General features: G+C 46.1%; 1 protein-coding gene across 1 annotated transcript in view; it reads left to right on the top strand.

The window, feature by feature from the left end:
* The window catches only part of SMIM24 (small integral membrane protein 24), a 235993-nt gene that overhangs the window by 29398 nt on the left and 179906 nt on the right, over positions 1–26689 (top strand). Inside the window, exon 2 of the mRNA XM_069741840.1 lies at positions 8717–9149. The gene's annotated coding sequence lies outside the window, so the exon portion shown is untranslated. The remainder of the gene's footprint in view (positions 1–8716; positions 9150–26689) is intronic.

Genomic DNA, 26689 nt, shown 5'->3' with positions numbered 1-26689 from the left:
TGATTATATTTTTAATGAGGAAGCTTTTCCGGGGCCACTGGAAATTGGTGGCGCGGCAAGGCCGGGTTCTGGTTTTTTGAGGGACACAAGTGACGTGGATTTGCCTGAAACTGCCCCTCAACCAAGCACAACCGCAGATTTGAGAACTGGAACTTTGGCCCACATGGCGGATTATGCCTTACGTATCCTCAAAAGGGACACACGCATAACTAAAATGATGAATGATGACGATTACTGGTTGGCCTGCCTCCTTGATCCTCGCTATAAAGGCAAATTGCAAAATATAATGCCACATGAGAACTTGGAACTAATATTAGCAACCAAACAATCAACTCTTGTTGACCGTTTGCTTCTGGCATTCCCTGCACACAGCGCCCGTGATCGTTCTCACACGAGCTGCAGGGGCCAGCAGACCAGAGGAGTTAGAGGGGCAGAAATCAGAAGTGGCGTTGGCCAGAGGGGTTTTCTGACCAGGTTGTGGAGTGATTTTGCTATGACCGCAGACAGAACAGGTGCTGCAGCATCAATTCAAAGTGACAGGAGACAACATTTGTCCAGTATGGTTACAAACTATTTTTCATCCCTTATCGATGTTCTCTCTCAACCGTCATTCCCATTTGATTACTGGGCATCAAAATTAGACACCTGGCCAGAATTGGCAGAATATGCGTTGCAGGAGCTTGCTTGCCCGGCAGCTAGTGTCCTATCAGAAAGAGTATTCAGTGCTGCAGGTTCAATACTAACAGAAAAAAGGACTTGTCTGGCTACCCAAAATGTAGATGACCTAACCTTCATTAAAATGAACCACAACTGGATTTCGAAATCTTTTGCCCCACCTTGCCCGGCTGACACCTAGCTTTCCTATGAAAAGGTCTTGCCTGTGGACTATTCTGAATGCCTTTTCCAATCTCGTAATTTTCTGCACCTGATTGTCCAGCATACGACATGTTTACACCTCACTAAATGGCCAAACTCCCCACACGGGGCCGTGGTATCGACACTTGGCGACAGCACCCGTGAGAGTGCAGTTTGTCTGAAGAGGTGGGTGAGCCCGCTTTTGGTCGACGGCACTGCCACTGGGTCCCTCCTAGTACAATAAAGTGTCTCTGGCGGTGGTGGTGCACACCCAACGTCAGACACACCGTTGTAATATGAGGGGCCCTGGGCCTGTACCGCCGGCCACAAGACAGTTTCCCCCCACCCCAGCTCAAACAGTGCTCTACCACTTGCTAAATTATCTCACAGCTCCACCAATGTTTAGTCTATGCGCTGACATCTTTCAATGCCTGCCACTGACAATACCATTGTATTGACATTTTTGTTATGTTAGGCCTTCGATGCCTGTCTGTGGTCACTCCTTCCACTAGGCCTCCACTGACCACACCACTGCTGCCCGTGTACCCCTGTAACCAATTTAAAATTGCCTACAGCCATGTGTTATTATTTTAGGCATTCGATGCCTGTCTGCGGTGACTCCTTCCACTAGGCCTCCACTGACCACACCACTGCTGCCCGTGTACCCCTGTAACCAATTTAAAATTGCCTACAGCCATGTGTTATTATTTTAGGCCTTCGATGCCTGTCTGCGGTCACTCCTTCCACTAGGCCTCCACTGACCACACCACTGCTGCCCGTGTACCCCTGGAACCAATTTAAAATTGCCTACAGCCATGTGTTATTATTTTAGGCCTTCGATGCCTGTCTGCGGTCACTCCTTCCACTAGGCCTCCACTGACCACACCACTGCTGCCCGTGTACCCCTGTAACCAATTTAAAATTACCTACAGCCATGTGTTATTATTTTAGGCCTTCGATGCCTGTCTGCGGTGACTCCTTCCAGTAGGCCTCCACTGACCACACCACTGCTGCCCGTGTACCCCTGGAACCAATTTAAAATTGCCTACAGCCATGTGTTATTATTTTAGGCCTTCGATGCCTGTCTGCGGTCACTCCTTCCACTAGGCCTCCACTGACCACACCACTGCTGCCCGTGTACCCCTGTAACCAATTTAAAATTGCCTACAGCCATGTGTTATTATTTTAGGCCTTCGATGCCTGTCTGCGGTCACTCCTTCCACTAGGCCTCCACTGACCACACCACTGCTGCCCGTGTACCCCTGGAACCAATTTAAAATTGCCTACAGCCATGTGTTATTATTTTAGGCCTTCGATGCCTGTCTGCGGTGACTCCTTCCAGTAGGCCTCCACTGACCACACCACTGCTGCCCGTGTACCCCTGGAACCAATTTAAAATTGCCTACAGCCATGTGTTATTATTTTAGGCCTTCGATGCCTGTCTGCGGTGACTCCTTCCACTAGGCCTCCACTGACCACACCACTGCTGCCCGTGTACCCCTGTAACCAATTTAAAATTGCCTACAGCCATGTGTTATTATTTTAGGCCTTCGATGCCTGTCTGCGGTGACTCCTTCCAGTAGGCCTCCACTGACCACACCACTGCTGCCCGTGTACCCCTGGAACCAATTTAAAATTGCCTACAGCCATGTGTTATTATTTTAGGCCTTCGATGCCTGTCTGCGGTGACTCCTTCCAGTAGGCCTCCACTGACCACACCACTGCTGCCCGTGTACCCCTGGAACCAATTTAAAATTGCCTACAGCCATGTGTTATTATTTTAGGCCTTCGATGCCTGTCTGCAGTGACTCCTTCCACTAGGCCTCCACTGACCACACCACTGCTGCCCGTGTACCCCTGTAACCAATTTAAAATTGCCTACAGCCATGTGTTATTATTTTAGGCCTTCGATGCCTGTCTGCGGTCACTCCTTCCACTAGGCCTCCACTGACCACACCACTGCTGCCCGTGTACCCCTGGAACCAATTTAAAATTGCCTACAGCCATGTGTTATTATTTTAGGCCTTCGATGCCTGTCTGCGGTGACTCCTTCCAGTAGGCCTCCACTGACCACACCACTGCTGCCCGTGTACCACTGGAACCAATTTAAAATTGCCTACAGCCATGTGTTATTATTTTAGGCCTTCGATGCCTGTCTGCGGTGACTCCTTCCACTAGGCCTCCACTGACCACACCACTGCTGCCCGTGTACCCCTGTAACCAATTTAAAATTGCCTACAGCCATGTGTTATTATTTTAGGCCTTCGATGCCTGTCTGCGGTGACTCCTTCCAGGAGGCCTCCACTGACCACACCACTGCTGCCCGTGTACCCCTGGAACCAATTTAAAATTGCCTACAGCCATGTGTTATTATTTTAGGCCTTCGATGCCTGTCTGCGGTCACTCCTTACAATATGCCTCCACTGACCACACCACTGCTGCCCGTGTACCCCTGGAACCAATTTAAAATTGCCTACAGCATGCCCAATTTTTTTATTTTAGGCCTTCGATGCCTGTCTGCGGTCCGTTCTTTCTACTACTACTACACTGACCAGGCCACTGCTGCCCGTGTACCCCTGGAACCAATTTAAAATTGCCTACAGCCATGTGTTATTATTTTAGGCCTTCGATGCCTGTCTGCGGTCACTCCTTCCACTAGGCCTCCACTGACCACACCACTGCTGCCCGTGTACCCCTGGAACCAATTTATAATTGCCTACAGCCATGTGTTATTATTTTAGGCCTTCGATGCCTGTCTGCGGTCACTCCTTCCACTAGGCCTCCACTGACCACACCACTGCTGCCCGTGTACCCCTGGAACCAATTTAAAATTGCCTACAGCCATGTGTTATTATTTTAGGCCTTCGATGCCTGTCTGCGGTGACTCCTTCCACTAGGCCTCCACTGACCACACCACTGCTGCCCGTGTACCCCTGTAACCAATTTAAAATTGCCTACAGCCATGTGTTATTATTTTAGGCCTTCGATGCCTGTCTGCGGTCACTCCTTCCACTAGGCCTCCACTGACCACACCACTGCTGCCCGTGTACCCCTGGAACCAATTTAAAATTGCCTACAGCCATGTGTTATTATTTTAGGCCTTCGATGCCTGTCTGCGGTCACTCCTTCCACTAGGCCTCCACTGACCACACCACTGCTGCCCGTGTACCCCTGGAACCAATTTAAAATTGCCTACAGCCATGTGTTATTATTTTAGGCCTTCGATGCCTGTCTGCGGTCACTCCTTCCACTAGGCCTCCACTGACCACACCACTGCTGCCCGTGTACCCCTGGAACCAATTTAAAATTGCCTACAGCCATGTGTTATTATTTTAGGCCTTCGATGCCTGTCTGCGGTCACTCCTTCCACTAGGCCTCCACTGACCACACCACTGCTGCCCGTGTACCCCTGGAACCAACATCAGAAAATATAAAAATAAGTATTTTGCTTATAAAAAAGAAAATACTGGAGAGATATCAAATGCAGACATTTTAACATTAAAAACAAACACATACAACAAAAATCTGGTACAGTACTAAAAATGGCCACCAGCTACAATAACTTTATCCTGCAAGTAGTTAACTGAAAGGTTTTTTCAATTTTAAACACAGATATGGCATCCACCGAGTGTTGTCCTGTCGCGTCTTCTTTATATTATTGCCAAGAAGATGCAAAACAATGAAAATAATAAAATCATTATATACCAAAAAAATAGAGTAAGTCAAAACCACATTGCAAATAAACATTCATTACAAATAAAGAAGCAGGGCGCGTCCGAGGGTGAGTATATACCTAATAAGAATATAATCACCCTCGGACGTGCCCTGCTTCTTTCCGACAGCCTTCCTTCCTAAGAATCAGCCCTTCCGTGGTGTAGAGAGAGGGTTTGTTACACTCCAAGGTGTTCCCCAGGTTGCCTTTCCTGAGCTTCGATCTTCCGGCTCTCGTTTAGTAGTTGTTGGAAACTACGCTGCATTGGGCCTACAAATTGGGTATGGGGTGTAGAGAGATGGTGTGTTCCACTCCAAGGTGTTCCCCAGGTTGCCTTTCCTGAGCTTCGATCTTCCGGCTCTCGTTTAGTAGTTGTTGGAAACTACGCTGCATTAGGCCTACAAATTGGGTATGGGGTGTAGAGAGATGGTGTGTTCCACTGTAGAGAGATGGTGTGTTCCACTCCAAGGTGTTCCCCAGGTTTCCTCGCCAATGCTTCGATCATCATGCTCTCGTTTAGTAGTTGTTGGAAACTACGCTGCATTAGGCCTACAAATTGGGTATGGGGTGTAGAGAGATGGTGTGTTCCACTCCAAGGTGTTCCCCAGGTTTCCTCTCCATTGCTTCGATCTTCATGCTCTCGTTTAGTAGTTGTTGGAAACTACGCTGCATTAGGCCTACAAATTGGGTATGGGGTGTAGAGAGATGGTGTGTTACACTCCAAGGTGTTCCCCAGGTTTCCTCTCCATTGCTTCGATCTTCCGGCTCTCGTTTAGTAGTTGTTGGAAACTACGCTGCATTAGGCCTACAAATTGGGTATGGGGTGTAGAGAGATGGTGTGTTACACTCCAAGGTGTTCCCCAGGTTTCCTCTCCATTGCTTCGATCTTCCGGCTCTCGTTTAGTAGTTGTTGGAAACTACGCTGCATTGGGCCTACAAATTGGGTATGGGGTGTAGAGAGATGGTGTGTTCCACTCCAAGGTGTTCTCCAGGTTGCCTTTCCTGAGCTTCGATCTTCCGGCTCTCGTTTAGTAGTTGTTGGAAACTACGCTGCATTAGGCCTACAAATTGGGTATGGGGTGTAGAGAGATGGTGTGTTCCACTCCAAGGTGTTCCCCAGGTTTCCTCTCCATTGCTTCGATCTTCATGCTCTCGTTTAGTAGTTGTTGGAAACTACGCTGCATTAGGCCTACAAATTGGGTATGGGGTGTAGAGAGATGGTGTGTTACACTCCAAGGTGTTCCCCAGGTTTCCTCTCCATTGCTTCAATCTTCCGGCTCTCGTTTAGTAGTTGTTGGAAACTACGCTGCATTAGGCCTACAAATTGGGTATGGGGTGTAGAGAGATGGTGTGTTACACTCCAAGGTGTTCCCCAGGTTTCCTCTCCATTGCTTCGATCTTCCGGCTCTCGTTTAGTAGTTGTTGGAAACTACGCTGCATTAGGCCTACAAATTGGGTATGGGGTGTAGAAAGATGGTGTGTTACACTCCAAGGTGTTCCCCAGGTTTCCTCTCCATTGCTTCGATCTTCCGGCTCTCGTTTAGTAGTTGTTGGAAACTACGCTGCATTAGGCCTAACAAATTGGGTATGGGGTGTAGAGAGATGGTGTGTTACACTCCAAGGTGTTCCCCAGGTTTCCTCTCCATTGCTTCGATCTTCCGGCTCTCGTTTAGTAGTTGTTGGAAACTACGCTGCATTAGGCCTACAAATTGGGTATGGGGTGTAGAGAGATGGTGTGTTACACTCCAAGGTGTTCCCCAGGTTTCCTCTCCATTGCTTCGATCTTCCGGCTCTCGTTTAGTAGTTGTTGGAAACTACGCTGCATTGGGCCTACAAATTGGGTATGGGGTGTAGAGAGATCGTGTGTTCCACTCCAAGGTGTTCTCCAGGTTGCCTTTCCTGAGCTTCGATCTTCCGGCTCTCGTTTAGTAGTTGTTGGAAACTACGCTGCATTAGGCCTACAAATTGGGTATGGGGTGTAGAGAGATGGTGTGTTCCACTGTAGAGAGATGGTGTGTTCCACTCCAAGGTGTTCCCCAGGTTTCCTCGCCAATGCTTCGATCATCATTCTCTCGTTCAGTAGTTGTTGGAAACTACGCTGCATTAGGCCTACAAATTGGGTATGGGGTGTAGAGAGATGGTGTGTTCCACTCCAAGGTGTTCCCCAGGTTTCCTCGCCAATGCTTCGATCATCATGCTCTCGTTTAGTAGTTGTTGGAAACTACGCTGCATTAGACCTACAAATTGGGTATGGGGTGTAGAGAGATGGTGTGTTCCACTCCAAGGTGTTCTCCAGGTTGCCTTTCCTGAACTTCTATCTTCAGGCTCTCATTAAATTGTGGTTAAACGGAACAACTGCATTTGGCGTACTAGTTGGTTTGGGGCCTACTATCGGTGTCTGCCGCTCCTTGCAGTTCTCCTGGTTTCCTGTCCTGAAATTCCGTTTTCAGGCGCTCGTTAAGTAGTTGTTAATGTTAGACTGCATTTGGCCTACTAGTTGGGTTGGGGCCTACTATCGGTGTCTGCCACTCCTTGCTGTTCTCCTCCACTGAACAAAGCTGTGCCGCCTGTTTACTACTGTTGCCAATTTTGAACTGCATTTCGACTACTTACAGATTTGGGCCTACTCTCTGTGTCAGCCTCTCATTCCAGTTGTCCTCCACTGCAATGCCCCCTGATTAGTCCTGTGTTACCAATTTTGAACTGCACTTAGCCCACTTTATTCTTTGGGCCTATATCTGTGTTTCCTCCTCATCCTGCCCATTGCCCAGCCAGTGATAGATGAGTCTGCTGGTACATTGACCCATAACGCAACATTTCCCGTGCACGCTACACTGCAAGATTGTGACCCTGCTGAAAGTCAGGTCCCCCTTCCCGCATACCATACCACCTTACACGGGGACAAACAGGAAGGTGCAGATGAAAGTGCAGGTTCCTTCATCAGGTGGGGGGAGGAATACTAGTTGGCGACGTCACTGGCACAGGGCCTCTCATGGTACGCAAAAGTGTTGCTGCCAGTGGGAGGCGCCCCCGCCGTGCAAACACACCGCTGTACTTTGAGGGGCCCTGTGCCAGTGCCAATGCCAACGAGTGGGCCCCCCCTGCTTGCTCAGGTTCACAGCACTTGCAAAGTTGAAATACTTACCTCTCCCTGCTCCACTGCCGTGACGTGGTCCAGATTTCCTGGGCCCACTAATTACTTGAACCAGCCCTACCCACCACAACTTTAGCCAAATGACCCCCAATTTCAAATGCCTTCCAATTATTATAAGGTAAATTACGCTTGACAAGCTTCATTAAGAAGAATGGATGGTTTTGACATTAAAATGGGCACTCTAGGTGTTTTCCTGGCCCCCACTCACTGCCGACTATGCTGCCCCATTGACTTGCATTGGGTTTCGTGTTTCGGTCGATCCCGACTTTACGTCATAATCGGCCGATTTCACTCGACCCGACTTTTGAGATAGTCGGGTTTCGCGACACCCGGCTCGACTATAAAAAGGTCAAGGTTGCTCAACTCTACTGCTAATATGTTAAAGAATCACAACTTTTATGTCTATATTAGAGATTGACTTTTCCATTAAACCTTGTCCCAAGACTGTGCAGCTAGAAAAGTTCACCTGGCGTCCAACGTCACCTTTAACAATCTCCTTTTCTTTCTGTCCTGATCCTCTTATATGATTAACAATCCTCTCAGATCCTACCAATGTTTCCTAACTGCTTGACTGTGTCTGTAAAGGCAACACTAGAACAGGCAAGTACTTAAGTTTTTATCATGCGACATGTTATATCTTTATTTACAATTTACCTGTCAAGTGTTATATGTTTTGCTTGTTACTCAGTAAAGTTTAAAATCGACCGCGTCCTCATGTTATTAAATGTTATAAATCAGTATATTTACATACTTACTCAAGTAAGAGCTTTCCTGTGCAGGGTTTCCTTTGAGGAAAAGCTTATGCTTTAATACCTTAATGTATGCATTGAGAGCACTAGCTATGTCATAGGATCATATGCTCACAAGTCTTGGTTGTTAAAAGTCACTGAAGAAAAGAAATATGGATGGTATGAGGTTGATAGATGCAACATATTGAAAATAAACTTCTGCTTAGATTTTAAGAGTTAACTTCTAACATATCTTATGATTTGCAGGAACAGCTTGGCATCAGAATCTAGACATGTAGGATGTGTCAAACATTTAAAATACCATCTGGCAACTGGAAGAATAATAATGTAAGTTAAATAAAGCAGTTACTTAGGAAATGAGATATTGTGTACCACCCTGAACAGAGAAGAATGTCTGGATGGAACCTCAAAGGAACGAATAATGGACAAAACTTGGAATTAGAGTGACAACATTTTGAAGCAGTGAGGATTCCACATAAGGAAGGGCAACTAATGACACAATACTCTATGGAAGAAGAAACAGAAGAACCACTGTATCAAGACTATAAGCCACCAGCATTGGATGCTATCCAGTTGCCAAAATATGTCATTTACTTATTGATGGCAGCACTTGTAGTTATTGTAGTAGCATATGCAATTGTGGGCCATTTGATGAAAGATCTCCTCCATGATTTTGCAGGTAAGCAGTTACCAAATTTGAACATGCTACTGAGGTATGTTAGAGCTTTTGCTTTTTATCTTATCTGACTCCGACAAGTAACGTTGATTGAAGAAATAGATATGGTAAGTAATGATATATTGCATGAAAAAATACCAGCGATTCAAGGATTTATGACATTCTTTAGATATATTATTGAAAATCTAATACGATGGATAGCATGTAATTGCATATTATTTTATAAGTAGGCCTTAAAATCCAAGCAGCTACTAAAAATCAACAAAAAGAGGGTTTTCAGTTTTGGAAAACAATAAACTAAAGTCCTGTTAAAAAAGGGAATTTTATCAAGTTTTCACAGTATTTTAAAAGATAATAGCACATTTAAAAAAATCTAATTTGACTGAAAGAGGTACGTACAGTAAATTCAAATCTGTTTAATTCCTTCATAGCAGCAGTGGCTTCATTAAAGCCTGAATCTTTGACACCAGTGTGAACAGAACTTTATTTATTGCCACAGATAGGAAGATTTAAAGTCTTTTCATTTATAGGAAGTTCACACTAGGCGTTTTTTTTTCAGCCTTTTTCTTGTTTTTTCTTGCGTTTTTTGCGTTTTTGCTCTGTTCTTTGTGTGTGTTTTTTGCGGCGGTTTTCGTATGCTAGATTCTTCTCTGGTGAGTGCTGATAAACTTTAACGTTGGAAAAAAAAGTTCTATTCCATAGAATAATTTTTGGCACGAAAAAACACAGGAAAGCACGAAACCTGCATTTTTGGTGCGTTTTTTTCAACACTCATTCAAGTAAGAGGGTGAAAAACACTGAAAGAAGTGACATGCTCTATGTCCAAAAAAACATGCAAAGCACAAAATACTGTTAAGAAAACACCAATCTGTGTGCATGAGATTTCTGAAATCTCATAGGCTTTGCTGGTACTTAGTGATAAGCGAGTGTACTCGTTGCTTGGGTTTTCCCGAGCACGCTCGTTTGGTCTCCGAGTATTTGCAACTGCTCGGAGATTTAGTTTTTGTTGATGCAGCTGCATGATTTATGGCTGCTAGCCAGCCTGAGTACATGTGGGGGTTGCCTAGTTGCTAGGGAATCCCCACATGTAATCAAGCTGTCTATCAGCTGTAAATCATGCAGCTGAGGCAAGGAAAATGAAATCTCTGAGCAGTTACAAATATTTGGAGACCACCCGAGCGTGTTCGGGAAAACCCCAACAACGAGTATACTCGCTCATTACTACTGGTACTGTAAAATGCAGCTGAAAAATAGCATTAAAAAAAATATAAAAATGCAGCAAAAATGCCTAGTGTGAACTTAGCCTAAGTCATCTTTTTATGAAAAGTAGTTTTTCTGCTAACAACAAAAAGCTAATGGTGTTCAAATAGCTTAACTCTTCACAGTTGCAGAAAGGCTGATATCAGCTATATCTCAGACTGTTACTAAAGCAGTTATGTAACTGCTGTCCAGCTAATGAATATGTACAAATCTGAATAAACACATTTTTAAAGGGGAAAATGTTTGAAATGATCTTCTGATTTATCAAAGATACATGAGCCAACATCAAAATGTTATTTTAAAAATGAAATCTGATAAAATATATTAAACATGTAATTATTTGCAAAGTCACTTTTCTAAGAATGTTAGTAATGGGGTAAGGAAAAATCCTGGAATTATGTAAGCTTTTTCAGGCAGATTTATATAAAGAGTATAACAAACCCTTTAACCCCTTTACTCCCGAAGGTGGTTTGCACGTTAATGACCAGGCCAATTTTTCAATTCTGACCAGTGTCACTTTATGAGGTAATAACTCTGGAACGCTTCCCAGTGATTCTGAGAATGTTTTTTCATGACATATTGTACTTCATGTTAGTGGTAAAATGTCTCTGATATGATTTGCGTTTATTTGAGAAAAAAAATGGAAATTTGGCGAAAATTTTGAAAATTTTGCAATTTTCCAACTTTGAATTTTCATGCCCTTACATCACAGAGATATGTCACACAAAATACTTAATAAGTAACATTTGCCACATATCCAGGGGTGGATTAAGGGTAGCCAGGGCCCCAGGCTGTTCAGACTCTGTGAGCCCCCTGGTCATGTGACGGGGTTATGCGACGGGGTCATGCGACGTGGTCATGCGGTGGGGTCATCATATACCTGAACCAGATTATTCCAGAAAAATAGTTGCTGTGTGAAACAATAACCTGTCAAACATCCATTGATCTAGTCAATTTACCCATCAGTTAGGAAGAAAAAAACAACAAAAAAAACAAAAACAATACTATCACCATAAGTGCCAGTATGCACAGGAGATCTGTACTTAGTATGCAGTGTCTGTGTAGAGGTAAAACAGTGATCACCAGTGACATTATACACAGGACCTCTGTATATAGTATACAGTGTATAGTGTCAGTGTATAGGTAACTCTGACTCACCAGTGACGTCTCTAGGTGAAGTCTTTCTTGTTTCATCCAGCACAAACCACCATCACTTCATCCAGCCAGGACTTGTCTCTTCAGGAAATAACACAGTTATCTCGAGCTCCACTTGCAGAACACATTACTTAATTTTTCCCAACTTCTACATTACACCACATGAAGAAAAAGAGGCAACATAGTGTCACTTTACACAGTAACAGGACCACCCCCCATTTAAAACAGTGTCCTCAAAAAATAAAATAAATACATCACTGCAGTAATAATATTCCTTAATTAGCCCCTATGGTAATAATAATATCCCCCATCCTGGCCCCGTGTATCTCATTCCTGGCTACAGCCATATGTTCTCCCATCCTGCCATTATGAGTATCCATTCTGACCCATATGATCTCCCCATCCTGCCCCATCAGTCTCCATCATATCCATCCTGCCCCATGATCCTGCACGATCTGTTTCCAATCCTGCCTCATGTCTTTCATTCTGCCCCGTGTCTCCAATCAGGCCCTGTATCTAAATTCTGCCCATGTCTCCAATCCTGCCCCATCTGTCTCCAGTCCTGCCCCCAGTGTGTCCAGCATCTCTGCCCCCAGTGTCCAGCATCTCTGCCCCCAATGTCCAGCAACTCTGCCCCCAATGTGTCCAGCATCTCTGCCTCCAGTGTCCAGCATCCCTGCCCTAGTGTCCAGTATCTCTGCCCCCAATGTGTCCAGAATCCTGCCCCCAGTGTGTCCAGCATCTCTGCCCCCAGTGTCCAGCATCTCTGCCCCTAATGTCCAGCATCTCTGCCCCCAATGTGTCCAGCATCCTGCCCCCAGTGTGTCCAGCATATTGCCCCCAGTGTGTCCAGCATTCTGCCTTAGTGTGTGCAGCATATTGCCCCAGTTTGTCCAGCATTCTGGCCCCAGTGTGTCCAGCATCCTGCCCCCAGTGTGTCTAGCATCCTGCCCCTAGTGTGTCCAGCATCTCTGCCCAGTGTCCAGCATCTCTGTGCCAATGTGTCCAGCATCCTACCCCCAGTGTGTCCAGCATCCTGCCCCCAGTGTGTCTAGCATCCTGCCCCCAGTGTGTCCAGCATCTCTGCCCCCAGTGTCCAGCATCTCTGCCCCCAGTGTCCAGCATCTCTGCCCCCAATGTCCAGCATCTATGCCCCCAGTGTGTCCAGCATCCTGCCCCCAGTGTCTAGCATCCTGCCCCCAGTGTGTCCAGCATCTCTGCCCCCAGTGTCCAGCATCTCTGCCCCCAGTGTCCAGCATCTCTGCCCCCAATGTCCAGCATCTATGCCCCCAATGTGTCCAGCATCCTGCCCCCAGTGTGTCCAGCATATTTCCCCCAGTGTGTCCAGCATATTGCCCCCAGTTTGTCCAGCATTCTGCCCCCAGTGTGTCCAGCATCCTGCCCCCAGTGTGTCCACCATCCTGCCCCAGCGTGTCCAGCATTCTGCCCCAGTGTGTCCAGCATTCTGCTCCCAGTGTGTCCAGCATATTGCCCCCAGTGTCTCCAGCATATTTCCCCCAGTGTCTCCAGCATATTGCCCTCAGTATGTCCAGCATATTGCCTCCAGTGTGTCCAGCATTCCACCCCAGTGTCTCCAGCATATTGCCCCCAGTGTCTCCAGCATATTGCCCCCAGTGTGTCCAGCATCCTGCCCCCAGTGTGTCCAGCATCCTGCCCCCAGTGTGTCTAGCATCCTGCCCCCAGTGTGTCCAGCATCTCTGCCCCCAATGTCCAGCATCTCTGCCCCCAGTGTCCAGCATCTCTGCCCCCAATGTCCAGCATCTCTGCCCCCAATGTGTCCAGCATCCTGCCCCCAGTGTGTCCAGCATATTTCCCCCAGTGTGTCCAGCATATTGCCCCCAGTTTGTCCAGCATTCTGCCCCCAGTGTGTCCAGCATCCTGCCCCCAGTGTGTCCACCATCCTGCCCCAGCGTGTCCAGCATTCTGCCCCCAGTGTGTCCAGCATTCTGCTCCCAGTGTGTCCAGCATATTGCCCCCAGTGTCTCCAGCATATTGCCCCCAGTGTCTCCAGCATATTGCCCTCAGTATGTCCAGCATATTGCCCCCAGTGTGTCCAGCATTCTACCCCAGTGTCTCCAGCATATTGCCCCCAGTGTCTCCAGCATATTGCCCCCAGTGTCTCCAGCATATTGCTCCCAGTGTGTCCAGCATATTGCCCCCAGTGTCTCCAGCATATTGCCCTCAGTGTGTCCAGCATCCTGCCCCCAGTGTGTCTAGCATCCTGCCCCCAATGTCCAGCATCTCTGCCCCCAATGTGTCCAGCATCCTGCCCCCAGTGTGTCCAGCATATTTCCCCCAGTGTGTCCAGCATATTGCCCCCAGTTTGTCCAGCATTCTGCCCCCAGTGTGTCCAGCATCCTGCCCCCAGTGTGTCCACCATCCTGCCCCAGCGTGTCCAGCATTCTGCCCCCAGTGTGTCCAGCATATTGCTCCCAGTGTGTCCAGCATATTGCCCCCAGTGTCTCCAGCATATTGCCCTCAATGTGTCCAGCATCCTGCCCCCTGTGTGTCTAGCATCCTGCCCCCAGTGTGTCCAGCATCTCTGCTCCCAGTGTCCAGCATCTCTGCCCCCAGTGTCCAGCATCTCTGCCCCCAATGTCCAGCATCTATGCCCCCAATGTGTCCAGCATCCTGCCCCCAGTGTGTCCAGCATATTTCCCCCAGTGTGTCCAGCATATTGCCCCCAGTTTGTCCAGCATTCTGCCCCCAGTGTGTCCAGCATCCTGCCCCCAGTGTGTCCACCATCCTGCCCCAGCGTGTCCAGCATTCTGCCCCCAGTGTGTCCAGCATTCTGCTCCCAGTGTGTCCAGCATATTGCCCCCAGTGTCTTCAGCATATTGTCCCCAGTGTCTCCAGCATATTGCCCTCAGTATGTCCAGCATATTGCCTCCAGTGTGTCCAGCATTCTACCACAGCTTCTCCAGCATATTGCCCCCAGTGTCTCCAGCATATTGCCCCCAGTGTGTCCAGCATCCTGCCCCCAGTGTGTCTAGCATCCTGTCCCCAGTGTGTCCAGCATCTCTGCCCCCAATGTCCAGCATCTCTGCCCCCAGTGTCCAGCATCTCTGCCCCCAATGTCCAGCATCTCTGCCCCCAATGTGTCCAGCATCCTGCCCCCAGTGTGTCCAGCATATTTCCCCCAGTGTGTCCAGCATATTATCCCCCAGTTTGTCCAGCATTCTGCCCCCAGTGTGTCCAGCATCCTGCCCCCAGTGTGTCCACCATCCTGCCCCAGCGTGTTCAGCATTCTGCCCCCAGTGTGTCCAGCATTCTGCTCCCAGTGTGTCCAGCATATTGCCCCCAGTGTCTCCAGCATATTGCCCCCAGTGTCTCCAGCATATTGCCCTCAGTATGTCCAGCATATTGCCCCCAGTGTGTCCAGCATTCTACCCCAGTGTCTCCAGCATATTTCCCCCTGTGTCTCCAGCATATTGCCCCCAGTGTCTCCAGCATATTGCTCCCAGTGTGTCCAGCATATTGCCCCCAGTGTCTCCAGCATATTGCCCTCAGTGTGTCCAGCATCCTGCCCCTAGTGTGTCTAGCATCCTGCCCCCAGTGTGTCCAGCATCTCTGCCCCCAGTGTCCAGCATCTCTGCCCCCAATGTCCAGCATCTCTGCCCCCAATGTGTCCAGCATCCTGCCCCCAGTGTGTCCAGCATATTTCCCCCAGTGTGTCCAGCATATTGCCCCAGTTTGTCCAGCATTCTGCCCCCAGTGTGTCCAGCATCCTGCCCCCAGTGTGTCCACCATCCTGCCCCAGCGTGTCCAGCATTCTGCCCCCAGTGTGTCCAGCATATTGCTCCCAGTGTGTCCAGCATATTGCCCCCAGTGTCTCCAGCATATTGCCCTCAGTGTGTCCAGCATCCTGCCCCCAGTGTGTCTAGCATCCTGCCCCCAGTGTGTCCAGCATCTCTGCCCCCAGTGTCCAGCATCTCTGCCCCCAGTGTCCAGCATCTCTGCCCCCAATGTCGAGCATCTCTGCCCCCAATGTGTCCAGCATCCTGCCCCCAGTGTGTCCAGCATATTTCCCCCAGTGTGTCCAGCATATTGCCCCCAGTTTGTCCAGCATTCTGCCCCCAGTGTGTCCAGCATCCTGCCCCCAGTGTGTCCACCATCCTGCCCCAGCGTGTCCAGCATTCTGCCCCCAGTGTATCCAGCATATTGCCCCCCAGTGTCTCCAGCATATTGCCCCCAGTGTCTCCAGCATATTGCCCTCAGTATGTCCAGCATATTGCCCCCAGTGTGTCCAGCATTCTACCCCAGTGTCTCCAGCATATTGCCCCCAGTGTCTCCAGCATATTGCCCCCAGTGTCTCCAGCATATTGCCCTCAGTGTGTCCAGCACATTGCCCCAAGTGTGTCCAGCATTCTGCCCCAGTGTCTCCAGCATATTGTCCCCAGTGTCTCCAGCATATTGCCCCCAGTGTGTCCAGCATATTGCCCCCAGTGTGTCCAGCATATTGCCCCCAGTGTCTCCAGCATATTGCCCTCAGTGTGTCCAGCATCCTGCCCCCAGTGTGTCCAGCATCCTGTCCCCAGTGTGTCCAGCATATTGCCCCCAGTTTCTCCAGCCTCCTGCCCCCAGTGTCTCCAGCATTCTGCCCCCAGTGTGTCCAGCATATTACCCCCAGTGTGTCCAGCATATTGCCCCCAGTGTGTCCAGCTTTGTGGCCCGGGCCCCCGGATTGCCATTCGCAATTAAAAAAACAACAAAAAAACGAGTTCTCCTCACCTGTCCGCGCTCCTTCGGCGAAGCTAACTCCAGCAGCGCGCAATCGTTAGCGACTGACAATGACATCAGACGCCGGCGACGTCGGCATGTCAATAGCGTTAAACTGCCGCAGCGCCAGTAGGGGCCTGGTGAGCAGATGAGACGGGCCCGATGCGGGCCTCCTCTGCCCACCGGGCCCATACGCCAGTCAGGGCAGTATTACCCTGATGGCGGCAGTCAATCTGAGCGGTTGCCCAGGGCCCCCCCACACCGCTGGGCCCTGGGTTACCGCCCAGATTGACCTCATTATAATCCGCCACTGCACATGTCTACTTTACATCAGCACAATTTGGGGAAAAAAAAATTGTTAGGAAGTTAAGGGTTAAACTTTGACCAGCGATTTCTCATTTTTACAACAAAATTTACAAAACCATTTTTTTAGGGTCAACATCACATCTGAAGTCACTTTGAGTGGTATATACGATAGAAAATACCCAAAAGAGACACCATTCTAAAAACTGCACCCCTCAAGGTGTTCAAAAGCACATTCAAGAAGATTATTAACCCTTCAGGTGCTTCACAGAAATTTTTTGAATGTGGAAAAAAATGAACATTTAACTTTTTTTTCGCAAAAAATTACTTCAGATCCAAATTTTTTTTTATTTTGACAAGAGTAACAGCAAAAATGGAACATGTCGATACCTTATATGAGGGAGAAAACCACTGTTTGGTTGCACGGCGGAGCTCGGAAGGGAAAGAATGCCATTTGACTTTTTGAATGCAAAATTTGCTGGAACAATTGGCAGACGCCATGTCGCGTTTGGAGAGCGTCTAATCTGCCTAAACAGTGAAAATTCCAAACAAGTGACTCCATTTTGGAAACTAGACCCCTCAGGGAACTAATCTAGATGTGTGGTGAGCAAATTGAACCCTCACGCTCTTCACAGAAGTTATAATGTTGAGCCGTATAAATAAAAAAATCTATTTTTTCCCACAAATATGTTTTTAGCACAAAATATTGCGTTTTCTTAAGGATAACAGTAGAAATTGCACCATACAATTTATTGTGCAATTTCTCCTGAGGGGTAATACTACTTTTGAGGCACTGTTTGAGCGTGCCATGTCACATTGGCAGTGCCCCTGAGGTGCCGGAATAACAGAAACCCCCTATATGTGAACTCCTTTTACAAACTACACACCCCACTGAATTCATCCAGGGGTGCAGTGATCATATTGACACCACATGTGCCTGACAGACTTTTTTACCACTGAGCAGTGAAGAAAGAATAAATTACATTTTTAACACTAAAATGTTATTTAGCCTCAAGTGTTAAATTTTTCTAAGGGTTAATAGGATTTTTTTTTACAATAAACTGAGGTCCATTTTTTCCTTACTGCACCAATATCCTACATGTAATCGGGAAATATTTTTCAGGCACAGTCCAAAACTCCGAAGGCAAGGAGCGCCACATTTTACTGTTTTGGTTTGCAGGTGCCATGACCCACTGGAAGAGCCCATGAGGTGCCAGAACAGCAGAACCCCCAAATAAATGACCCCATTTTACAAACTAGACCTCTCAATAAATTCATCGAGGAGTGCAGTGATCATATTGACATCACGGGTGTGTCACAGAACTTTATACCATTGGGCAGTGAAGAAAAATAATTACATGTTTACCAACAGATTTTTTAGCCCCAGATTTTACATTTTCACATAAGAAGTGGGTAAAAATGGCACCAAAATTTGTCCCACAATTTTTACTGAACGTGGCAATACCCCATATGTGGCTGTACAGTACTACTTAGCCACACGGAGAGACTCGGGAGGAACGGGGCACCATTTGCCTCCTAGATCACAGGTGTTCCAAAAACAGTTTGTGGACTTCATATACGGAGCCCCTAATTGGCAGAAGAGCAGAATCCCTCGTTAAGCGACCTAATTTGGGGAACTATACCCCTTGGGGAATTTATCTACAGATGTAGTGACGATTTTGACTCCATGGGTATTTTCCAGAAACAAGCAGCAATGAATGTTGCCGAGTGAAAATTGCAAACTGCCATTGACTAGTGATCAGTACCTTATATTGACCAGTACGCTGTAGTCACCAGTACGTTATGCCCAGCCTGTGCTTCTGGAAGCATGCACCCGTTAGTTAGGTGGGCTCTCATCGCTTCAGAAATGCCCAACTTGGATGCAATATGTGGTTTAAATACACTGTGGGGCTCAGAAGGGAGGGGAGCATTTGAATTTGGGAGCGTAGAATTTGCAGAATTTCTTTTGCTGGGTGAGGAGCCATTTCGCTTTTCCAGAGCTTTTGTGCTACCAATAACGTGGAAGCTGCCTATATTTTCGTTAACAGATGATAGACCTGAGTGAGGGCTTGCTTTTTTGTGGATTGAGTTGAAGCTTTTGTTGGGAACATTTTACATAACATTTGGGATCACAGTTATCCAGCACTCTACGCTGACCACTTACTTTTGAGTTTCCATCTAAATCTCAGAGTGACGTGATTCAGATGAAACCACCAAGGGATCCATTCACTATAATGAGGCAGCATAGTTACTCTGGACTCCGTCTGGCCTCTGTTCAGCAGTGTCCTTCTTTTCAGAAGTGCAGAAAACTGTGGCCAGCAGAACTTTTATGCAATCCTAAAAAGACGGACACCGCCGTATCACAGGTCAGACGACGGTCACAGTGCCTCCATCTGCCTCATTATAGGGAATCTTTCACCAGAGGATCTGTCTGAATCACATATTTCAGAGATTTACACAGAAACCCTGGTGTGAGCACTCAGTGGAGAGCGCTGTATAAATGTGCGCCAAGCCTTACTGCGATCTTTGGGATGCAGAATGAAAAAATCAACAGCAGTTGAAGAACTGGTTTTATTTCTTTTTAACGCCGTTCCTCGTGCGGTATAAGTGATTAGGCGACTTTATTGGGTCGGTGCGATTACAGTGATACCAGATTTATATGGGGTTTTTATGTTTGGCTGCTGTCACACTAAAAGACGCTTTTTATTGCCAAAAATTGTTTCTGCGTGACCACACTTTGATAGCTATAATTTTCCATAGTTTGGCTAACAGTCATGTGAGGGCTTGTTTTTTGTGGGACTAATTGACGTTTTTATTGGTACGATTTTCCGGTACCTGACTTTTTTAGCTCTTTCTATTCTGATTTTTGGGAGTCATAATAAACAAAAAACAGCAATTCAGGAATTACTTTTTTTTGTGGGGAGGGTTAATGATGTTATTGCAGCGCCCCAGAGACCTGGTCGTTGCAGTAATGTCGCTCTGCCACTAAGGGGAGTGATGGTACGTCTGATGGCACTAAAGGAGTTCATCTGACCACGTATCACCAGCACACATTACACTTCACACTCCGGCCACTAGGGGGAGCAAAGGGTTTTATTTATTAGGCCACTCCTCACACTGGCAAAACTAGGGGTTGGATAGGAAGTTAGTCAGAAGCTGACTGGGTTTTGTTCAGGCAAAATCCTGTGGCAGGGGGTGTTGCGGGGGAAGATTAAGGGGGGTCCCTGTCAGGCGTGGGAACCTGGCAGGCACCTAGCGACAAGGATAGAATGTTACGGAGCCACGCCTGCGCTACCCTGCGGCGACATCTAAAGAAAGGACACGAAGCGAAGGATATTGTGGACAGTGAGAAACGAGATCAAAGCACAAAGGAGAGTCAGTAGGAGTCGTGCCCCGAGAACGGCAACATCCTACTGAGGCGCGTAGCCGGTGCCCAGAACACCAAGGAAGTAACTGACTTTATGCCTTACTTCAAATATGCAGGACAGTTAATTATATGTTGGCTGTCTACCTTACATCACCAAAGCAGACATAGGGGGCAACGCGTGGAGAGGGGCATCTCTATGGTCCCAGAAGAGCTCCGAGCCTTCCCGTCAAACGGGTGTGTCCTAGCCATAACAAACCTGGGGGACCGAGAATAGAAAGAACTAGAAAGAACTGGAAAGAACGAGAACAGAAGTTGTGAGGACTATCCCGAATGCTCAGCAGGGAAGCACTACAACACACAGGCGCTAGTGGTAGGCAACGATTTCCACCTGCAAAGGGAACTCTGGATGTGCCTTCGGACCGGCCGGTCTCAGACAGCCCTGTTAACCGTACTCTGGATTGCGGATCCTGAAGTCTTCAGTAAAGAGGTAAAGAGACTGCAACCCTGTGTACTCGTTATTGACTGCACCTCACACCATCGCCATCTACATTATCGGGAAGCCCCAGGGACACGCTTCACCTGTGGGAAGGTATACCATTTAGCTGCCATCACAACACCCCAGTGGACCCCAAGCAGCGTCGGTCACCCTGACCGAATACCACAGGTGGCGTCACGAAACCTTGACAAACTACCATCACCTCTTTTATTGGACGCTCCTTAGCAGGGTCACGGACCAGGTCCAGCCACCGAGACAACCCCAGAACTGAGACAGAGAGGACCGGTACCGAGTAACCTGTGGCCCTGTGTCTGGGGGCGCTCCATTATGTGTGTGGGAAAATTGATAAGGCAGCTCTCTTCGGGTCAGTATGATTACAGTGATACCCCATTTATATTTTTTGTACGTTTTGGCTCTTTGACACAATAAAAACTATTTTCTGGAAACAATAATTATTTTTGCATCCCTTCATTCTGAGAGCTATAACTTTTTTAATTTTTCCGCTGATGGAGCTATGTAGCGGCCTGTTTTTTGCAGGACAAGATGGCGTTTTCAGCAGTACCACGTCATTTATATCTGTCTTTTTATTGCGTTTTATTCCAATTTTTGTTTGGTGGTATGATGATAAAGCATTGTTTTTTGTCTTGTTTTTTATTTATTTTTATGGTGCTCAGTAAAGGGGTTAATTAGTGGGACGGTTTTATAGGTCAGGTTGTTGCAGACATGGTGATACCAAATATGTGTACTTTTATAGCTTATATTTTTTTTCATACAAATATTTATTTATAGATACAATATATTTTGATTTTTTTGTTATTATTTTTGTGCATTTTTGTAAAATATTATTTAAACTTTTTCTTTTTTTAAACTCTTTTACTTTGTCCCAATATGGAACTATCATTTTTTGCAGGCTGATTGCTTCTACAGCATGGGGTAGAAACTGTCAGCTTTGCACAGACTATGAAAGTTGCTGATTATGCACTGCACACGATAAGCAACTTTCCTAGCTGGGGCGACCTGGATATCTTCATTAGTGATGAACAAATTTGTTTGGAAAACGATTGCAAAAACCTAAAAACACAGAAACCCGAGCAAAATTTTATAAAAACGGTAAAAATCGGTAACATTCAATAAAAGTGCGCGAAAATATTTGCGTTGCCACAAAAATATTTTCAGCACTTTAGCAACAATAATGGTGGTGTATCATGAGCGTTTGGAACGTGTTTGATAAAGGAAGGGGGTTTGCAGAGCTCAGAGGCATGGCGTTCTTCGAAGCACAGCACAGCAGTCATTGTTTTCCCTTAATTTTATGTGTTCACATTGCGGCTAGCCAACCAGGGCGCAGGAAACACCCACAATGTCCTGACACTATGGCTTTTGTCATTGGCTGCTGTAGTCACATGTCCCTCTCCATATAAATGGCGGACATCCTGTTTTAGCGCCATTTTGACACTGTAACAGTGCAGAGAAGCTGCTCCTGACGCTGCCACCGTTAACAGCAAGATTTTAGCTAGTTAGTTACGCGGTTGTTTGTCAATCAGATCGTGTAGCTAGATAGTGTCCAGAGTGGCTGTAAAATTTACCTTCCGGATTTTTTTTTTGGGGGGGGGGGGGTATTACTGAGGTTCACAGACAAAGCCAGCAGGGCACATGTCCTACAAGTGCGTTGTGCACTGCTTCTACTGTGCTTCACGCACAAATACTGTATATCACTCTAAATAATATTTCTTCAGTAGCTAAATGTGAAAAAGCCTGCTGTATCCCACATTTTAGATAGTTAGATAGGTAGTTTGTAGCAATATGTTATATGTTCATGTGGCCTCTAGGGATCTCACTACTTTTATGTGTGTTCTATATTCTTTGTTTGGAACTTGTTGGATGTTGTTGTACTCGGAATTCATGTAATGGAGGTTGAGACATGATGTGTATAAAGAGCCTGGAGATACTCACAGAGTGTGATTTATGACAGGATTCATCAAACAGAACATGGTGGCAGCGGTGGGATTGGACAGAAAGGCAGGAGACTGCTTTCCGAGCAGTAAAGAATGCCATTGCAGATACAGCAACCCTAAAGTATTTCGATCCAGATCGAGAAGTGGTGGTACAATGTGATGCTTCGGAAAAAGGCCTTGGAGCCACATTAATGCAGAACAAACAGCCAATTACATTTGCAAGCAGAGCCCTTACAACAACAGAGCACGGATATGCGCAGATTGAGAAGGAACTACTGGCTGTGGTATTTGGGATGGAGAAGTTTCACCAGTACACCTATGGTCGACGGGTAACAGTGCAGTCGGATCACAAACTATTGGAGAGCATTACAAAGAAACCATTACTAAATGCCCCAAAGAGACTACAGCGCATGCTGTTGCGACTTCAGAAATATGATGTTGACATCGGGTACTGTCCAGGAAGAGACTTACTGATTGCAGATACGCTAAGCAGAGCTTACCTTCCTATCACAAATGATGAGGAGGAAGACATTGAAACCATCAATATGTGTAACTACCTTGCAGTGTCAAAAGAAAAGGTCAAGCAAATCCAGACTTTTACAGAGAAGGATAAAAGTCTCCAGAGTTTAAAGACTGTCATCTTGCAGGGCTGGCCAAAATACAAGCAGCATGCTCCGAGGGAAGTCTCACCATTCTTCCACATAAGAGATGAATTGTCAGTGCAGCAAGGAATCATCTTTAAAGGAGACAGGGCTGTTATACCTGAAGTTCTCAGAAGAGGCATATTGAAGACATTGCACTCTTCTCACTTAGGCATGGAAGGATGCCTACGTCGTGCACGAGAATCAGTCTATTGGCCAGGAATGAATGACCACATAAAAAATTACATAGCACAATGTGAAATATGTGCATCCTGCAATGATAAGCAACCAAAGGAGACATTGCAACCTCATGAAATTCCACATAGGCCTTGGTCAAAAATAGGAACAGACTTGTTCACATGGAATGACAAAGAATACCTGATTACAGTGGACTATTTCTCTAACTTCTGGGAGGTTGATTTGGTGCAGGACACAAGGGCGAGAACAGTGATTAAAAAACTCAAGGCCCATTTTGCCAGGTATGGCATTCCAGATATCGTTTTCTCTGACAATGCGGCACAGTTTACGTCGGAAGAATTCAAAACTTTCAGTAAGAAATGGGAATTTGAACACCAGACGTCTTCTCCAAGATATCCTCAGAGTAATGGGAAAGCAGAGTCAGCAGTAAAAACGGCCAAAAGACTCATGCAGAAAGCAAACCAGGCGGGTGCTGATGTATATCTGTCTATACTGGATCATAGAAACACACCCAACCAAGGCCTAGACAGCAGTCCGGCACAGAGGCTCATGAGTAGGCGTACAAAGACACTAGTACCAACTGCGTGTCATCTGTTAGAGCCAAAGCTGCTGGGAAACATCGAAGCTAAATTACAGAAGAATCAAGCTAGGCAAGCTTTCTATTACAATAAATCTGCAAAGGATCTGCCTGAGCTCCAGAGAAATGACAACATTCGGCTGCAGCCAAGCACCACATTTGACAAACACTGGCAAAAGGCAAAGGTTGTCCAGAAACTGGGACCTCGGTCTTACGAAATTCTAACAGACGACGGAAAAAGACTAAGGAGGAATCGAAGATATTTGAGGAAAACGCAAGAAAGAGATGATTCATGGCCTTTTGAACAGTATCCAGACACCCAAGACAACGAGGCAGCGAGTACAAGTCAGGCACCAACAGTGACAGCTGACCATCAGGGTGAGGACTCTGGCCAGAGACAGACAATATCAGAAGAACTACCAGATGTACCAGATGTAGAAAGTGACACATCTTATATTACCAGAGCTGGCAGAATTAGCAAAAAGCCGGCGCACCTCAAAGATTATATCTAACTGGACGTACTAGGTTAATTTCTAACTTTGTCATAGTATACATTAGTTTAGTATCTTTTATTGTTCCTCTAGTTAAAAGAGAAAGGATGTAGCAATATGTTATATGTTCATGTGGCCTCTAGGGGGTCTCACTACTTTTATGTGTGTTCTATATTCTTTGTTTGGAACTTGTTGGATGTTGTTGTACTCGGAATTCATGTAATGGAGGTTGAGACATGATGTGTATAAAGAGCCTGGAGATACTCACAGAGTGTGATTTATGACAGGATTCATCAAACAGAACATAGTTGCATATCAGTCAGATAGTGTAGTTAGATAGTGTCCAGTGTGGCGGTAAAATTTACCTTCCAGAATTTTTTTTTTTTTTTTTGGGGGGGCCATTACTGAGGTCCACAGACAAAGCCAGAAGGGCACATGTCCTACAAGTGGACTCAACTACCTGTGTTACTATCCTTAATTTTTTCTGACAATGGTAGTCTACAAAACTGATTCTTGTGCCACCTGAGTGTGGCTCAGCATGAAAGCAGTTAGAGGTGTTGCATGTGGTATCAGGGCTCCCCGCAAAGGGGCCCTATACCGATTACTCACCCACCTAGTCTTCTAGTCTTACTATAACGTTCAATTGAAAGCTGTAAATGCTGTCCCAGACCCCGATACCTTATGCCTGGCTGATTGCTGCAGTGCCATGCTAAAATCTGTACTGTGGGTGAATTGAGGCCACTTTCCTGGTGTCTGTCCCTCATTTGATGTGTTTTGGCAGCATTTGGGGCCGTTTTAAGGTGTTCTGAATGCATTTGTTTTTGCCTCCCATTGAGGTGAATGTCGTTCGGAAAATGTTCTGCAAATATTCAACAAATTAATCTGCGAATATTGCAAATTCGGCGAACGCAATCCAAACCGAACGTTGAAATATTCGCTCATCTCTAGTCATTAGAAGGAATCTTCTGTCTTTCAGAGATTTACATGGAAACCCCGGTATAAGCATTCAGTGCAGAGCACATAATATATGTGAACCAAGCATTGCTGGAATATTTGGATGGTAGAATGAACAAATCAACAGCAGATGAAGAATGGGTTTTGTTAATTTTTTCACTGTTCCTCGTGTGGTATAAGTGATTAGATGACTTAATTCTTCAGGTCCGTGCGATTACAGTGATACAAGATTTATATCAGGTATATTTATTTGGCTGCTCTCACATACTAAAAAATGCTTTGTATTGCAACAATAGAATTACAGTGATACCACATTTATATACTTTTTATGTTTTGGCGCTTTTACACAGTAAAAACTATTTTATAGAAAAAATTATTATATTTGCATCGCTTTATTCTGAGAGCTATATTTTGATTTTTATGTACATTCGTCTTTTTGATCGCATTTTATTGCACTTTTTGTTCGGCGGTATTATGATAAAACATAGTTTTTGTCTCTTTTTTTATGATGTTATTGAAGGGGTTAATTACTGGGCCAATTTTCTAGGCTGGGTCGCTCCCGACGCGGCAATACCAAATATGTGTACTTTTTTTTTTACCTAAATAAATGTATTTATTGGATTCATATTTTTTATTTTTTTAGTTCTTTTTTGAGGGATTTTTAAAAAATATTTTCACACTTTTTAATAACTTTTTACATTGTCACAGGATGGGACATCACTGTATAGTGACAGATCACTTTTGTAGTGCAGGGCATCAGAGCAGCGTCTGACAGGCAGGGGAGGAGGCGTGTCAGATCCTGATCTGAGCATGACTTTTGGATATGGGATGGACCCCACTCCTTCTTAAAACCACCATAACTACTGTAAACCTAGGTACTAAAATAAATACACAAAACACATTATTTTGGTTGTCAAAATGGCCACAGCTTTTATTCAAATCACAGGATTAAATAATCACAGTAGGAGTCAGGTGGAGTGCTAGTACATTGGGATTCACAAGTACTGCGATATCCCCAGCTGTCTGACATACAGCACCAGGACAGACAGCCATAAAGGGGCGGCACGCACTGGCTTGCCATTCAAGCAGAGCCAGTAAACTTTCAGGGCACCAATGACCCTATTATCCTCAATCCTGTGCCCGCCCCTGATTGATGTTACCATTACAATGTCCTTGAGGCTGGCCACCAAAGTCGAGCCTGCTCACCACCATGAGGTTTTACATCCTCTATTAGTTAAAATGAGTCCACCTTAACTTGTCTGCAACTTCCACCTGACTCCTAAACCGCAAAGCCGTGACTGGTTATAAATTCCAAGTCTCATTTGACACTTTTTTTTTTTTTATAATTAAATCATTGTTGTAAACTTAAAAACTAAGAGTCCCTGCAAAAGCATTAATGGGACTAAACT

This window comes from Ranitomeya imitator, chromosome 1, assembly GCF_032444005.1.
Source record: "Ranitomeya imitator isolate aRanImi1 chromosome 1, aRanImi1.pri, whole genome shotgun sequence".
In the NCBI taxonomy this organism is placed as follows: domain Eukaryota; kingdom Metazoa; phylum Chordata; class Amphibia; order Anura; family Dendrobatidae; genus Ranitomeya; species Ranitomeya imitator.
The sequence above is the reverse complement of the archived record's forward strand: the minus strand, read 5'-3'. Positions and strand labels throughout refer to the sequence as shown.